Source organism: Glossina fuscipes, unplaced genomic scaffold (genome assembly GCF_014805625.2).
Source record: "Glossina fuscipes isolate IAEA_lab_2018 unplaced genomic scaffold, Yale_Gfus_2 2, whole genome shotgun sequence".
Classification (NCBI taxonomy): domain Eukaryota; kingdom Metazoa; phylum Arthropoda; class Insecta; order Diptera; family Glossinidae; genus Glossina; species Glossina fuscipes.
In genome coordinates, this window is record NW_023998416.1 from 14,597,915 (window position 1) to 14,602,480 (window position 4,566).

Consider the following 4,566-nt stretch of genomic DNA (forward strand, 5'->3'; position numbering starts at 1 on the left):
TGTCATAGAATCTAGTTTTATTATTCTCACATGCATTCGAATTCCTTCGTCATTATGATCTTTGTACGAACGCAGCTTACGTGCACTTACTTATAAATATAATGTATATCTACATATATATATCTATATATATATAAATGTGTTTAAATTAGGGATTCTGTGCGATATAACACTCAAATCTATTTATTGTCAAGTTCGGTTACTATTACTTACTGCCGTAGTTAGTGTTGGTTGGTTGAATAAATGTGAAGTCAACAGCGAAGCTAGTAGCAGTGACTGTTTTTAAGACCGTACACTGTGACTGTGAAAAGGCACGTGGGCGTGAGGAGTGCTCTCAGAGAAATATGCAAACTAAACCAAAACAAAGCACAAACATGCGGACGCACACATGATTTTGCATTGAAAAGTTATCCAAAACAAATGGATCGCGAAGCAGTTGTCGCCCTGAGGGAGCAGCCGTATATATATATATATATATATATATATGTATATATATATATATATGTATATGTATATGTATATGTGAGCATATGAGCTCACAGGAGACAACCACATGTTGCGATCATTGTACAATCGGCTAATATTGAAGCAACAACCAACGAACACAGCATTTGCTGTGTGTTTGCCAAGTCTTAAGCACGTCTATCTATTGCTCGCTTATCGGCCTGTCAACCGAGCTAAATAACCAGCCTTACCAACCATCCAGTCGGTCAGTGAGTTTGTGAGAATTGCTCTGCTAAGGTTTTACTTTTGTTCAGACAATCAGCCGCAGTCACTCAGTAATCATTCGAACGTTGACTAAAGCGGTACATCTTTCTTTTTTATTTTTCGCTTTAGGAAAAAGAATGCTAAACGAACGTGATTAACGTGTCGCGTGCGTGTATTTTTTTTTTTTTTTTTTGTGATGTGCGTGTCCATCTTACAGTGTTTACGTTTAGTGCAACATTTGAAAAATTGAAACCATTTTTAGACGATATTATTAATTGGCTTTCAAGGGCCACTCATGTAGATCACATTTAAAGCTAATGACACTGATTTGTGTGACCACCTAAATGCTTAATAGCACCTAATGGCAATAAGGATAGCATAATAACAAAAGTCTTTTGTATCTGTACTTAATCGACGCAATACATCTAAACTGAAGAAGATAATCATTAAAATTGAATAATAAATAAGGTGCGTGAACGTGCGTTAATTATTTTTTTAATATCTTGAAAGAAAATTATGTTTTATGATTACATGGGTTTGTTGGCAAACTCTTTTTTATAGGATAACACTAATGAAGATAAAGATCTAACAAAAGATTATGTTTTTTTTTTTCATTTTGGCTTTAGCCCATAAGTGTAGGAGACTATGAGCAAAGGTATTTGTTCTCGCTTGCATGCGTAGCAGAGTTCATTTAGAATTGTCATCAGATTTTTGTGAGTTGTTACGGAACGCATAAATTAAACAAAGAAAAGCAATATATGCGCATGCATGTATGTATGTATGTTTTATCTATAGAATAGAAATCAAGGCAAAAGATTCGGTCAATCGATGAATCACGGCGTTGAAAATTTCATAATTATATTGTAAACCTACGCCTACTTTATAAATTATATAATAAATGCCTAATAACTTAAACGATCTTAAAGCTTTCAAATCCATTAAATATTGAAAAACTTTGAACTTTTAACGGTTTTTCGTTAATTTCTTCATCACCTAATCATCAAATACCATTATCGTCATTATCATCATACGCGCCATCAACCACATCATCGCCATCATCCCGATCATCGTCACTATTTTGAACATCCAACGTTGGCATTGGCATTAAAATTTCTGATCATTCATTTGTATATTGCGTGAACAAAGAGCATTTCGTTTCACCTTTAAATTGGTTCTACGGAAATAAAGATTGCACGCGTGTTTGCTGTGCAGAGTTAATAGCAGAACGGATCGTATATTAGTGCATTACTTTACAACATATCATCACACCTTTGAGAAAGCAGAGACGTAACATCTTGTCATTAACCTACGTAAGTTGACAATTAATTTTACTAACTCCACTCAACATTCACGACGCAATCATGCTATGCCAGCATGCACATCCACATCCACATCCAATGTGCGTATATAGGTAACTGGCTAGTTGGTGCGCATTGTTTAAGGTCAGTATCATATTTATAAACCAGATTGCGCGCTATTTATCTGCAGCACTTTTTTATTGCTGTTGAATTGAAGTGCGATTTCAAGGAAGTCTTTACAATCAAACGACGCAGTAAAATAACATTTATATAATAATGCGGATAATAAACGACCAGTAGGGGTGTGTAAATTAATCAAGACCCTTTTTTTTTTTTTTTTCTTTATACACTTTGCACAAGGACAATCTGCATTCATTTCAATAGTTAAGATAATTAATCAGTGCATTTAATTAATTGTCTTCAGATATTTGTCACTGACAGTGAAACAGTGCCATTGAAATTGTACACACTCATGTCTATGAAGATGTCGACTGTCGCGACTTTCCATGTTTGTTTACCTAACGTCCGTCATGGATAATTAGAATCATTTCTTTTTCTATTTAACTTGAGTTTTTTTTTTGGACTGGAAGCCACCTTTGTATGTTATGCGTATTTTAGGAGCTAATAAAAGGAAAATCAGAAAAAGGGAAATTTAAGAGCTACTAAAAGGAAAATGAAGAAAACTTATCGATATTCTTTTATTTTGACTGGGAGACTTTTAGCATTTCCATCTGCAGGCAGACGGGGGTTTCTTTCGTGTCATAGTACTTCTCTTCTCTTATCTAAAAGTAGATAATTTATACTCTTCTTACTTTTTACTTCGGTGAAAAGTGGTAACAAACTACGAACAAAAGAAGAGTGCTGATGTGAAAATATTTTAGCACAACTTCATCAAGATTATGCGTTGAATGGGCTCTCTGAGAGGCCGAGAATGGTTCCAAAATGAGTTAGTGCTTATGTCAAGTAATTAAATTGAAAATAAAATTAAAAGAATATTTTTATGTTGATTGTGGGCTCCGCTATAAAATTGTACACTGTTCTTGCTCTTTTCGCCATGATTGCGGAACACGTAAAGTGTAAAACGTGCAATTGTGCCTTTGCCAGATGCAGCACACTCCGTTATAACGTTTTCAAGTAAGAAGAATGAAAGAAAACAAACCAGTTCGAATCTTATTTTGTAACGAAGAATTTTTCATTTAAATACTCAAATATATATATATACATATATATAAAATCCCTTCCATTTTGCTAGATTTAGATATGTGATTCTCATTTTTAAACTTGGCCTAGTTACACTGTAGTAGTAGAACTCTTTCAGTTGAATATGTCTCACGAGATTGACTTAGGTGTTGCTATTTTTTTCAAAAAATACCTTTCATTTCAATACTTAAATATATGGTTAATAACTTCTTCTATTATAATAATTGTATGACTCTATCTTCTATTCCAAAAAAATTGGCAAAAAATCCTTTTTTATATTCTACAGCACTTAAGATAGACCGACCTAACGGGCGATTCAGAATCGCTTCATGCATCGATCCACGCTTGCTTGTCCGTCTGTCCGTCTTGTCTTCTTGTGGTGATATTTGGTACACCGACCTTTTTTTGGCCTAAGGATGAACGCTATTGAAAATGGTTCGGATCGGATCATTTTATCGATCACTTTAGATCGCTACATGAACGATATAGTACGATACTCTATGATACGACAGATAAGCCGGAAAGTGCTATGTGCAAATTAGCTTTCATTTCTAGCAACTGCAAAGGGAATGATAAAATTAGATAAGGCTCATGTTGCTGGGTTCAAAAGCGCAGCTTTAAGTGAAGAGCAAGAAGGTTATCTCTACTAAGGTGCTGCTAATTGGTCGCATTTGCTCCTCAAAAACACTCTTAAGAATATTTTATTGAGATCTTTATTATGGAAAACCTAAACTTGAAATTCGATAAACGGAAAAGTTATGTTTTTGAAAATTTCCTCTCTTGCACTCCTCGTAATGCTAACAATCTAACATCATTTTACAGTAACACCAACACTATGATGATAAAAACATATGTGAGTTATGTCAAATTTTGTTGTTGTTATTTATTTATTACAGTAACTGCAATCTTTGATGCTGTAGTTGTTATTCAGATGTTATTATCGCTGTTTTGTGTGTGTTGTTCAAACAAAAACACAGAGAGTTTATAGAGAATAAAGATATGTTTATGTGTGCTTCTCTACATATACGCGATAATTTTAGTGGTAGTAGTAAGACGTAAAAAGATTTTGGCGCCTACGCACAACATATTTTTGTTAAGTTTGAAATGGTGTATAAATGCGTTTTCCTTTTTGTATACAAACCGACCAAACCACAAAAAAAACTAGTGTAGATTATTGTTTAACAATGTTTTCGTTAAACATGAAAAAGTTTTTTTTAAATATGATTTGCACAACAGCGTTTTTAAATAATTTTAACGGATTTGGTTTTTTGAACATTAAAAGGGGAAACAAGAAGAGACAGAGAGGGGGAGAAAGAGAGAGAGAGAGAGAGAGAGAGAGAGAGAGAGAGAGAGAGAGAGA

At 34.0% G+C, this 4,566-nt stretch overlaps 1 protein-coding gene across 2 annotated transcripts in view; it reads left to right on the plus strand.

The window, feature by feature from the left end:
* Window positions 1-586: 586 nt before the first annotated feature.
* Window positions 587-4,566, plus strand: part of LOC119633006 (cartilage oligomeric matrix protein) — a 37,953-nt gene continuing 33,973 nt past the window's right edge. The window contains exon 1 of one of the 2 annotated variants that reach the window (XM_038026192.1): window positions 587-1,176. The gene's annotated coding sequence lies outside the window, so the exon portion shown is untranslated. The remainder of the gene's footprint in view (window positions 1,177-4,566) is intronic. The other variant, XM_038026193.1, reaches the window with a different exon arrangement.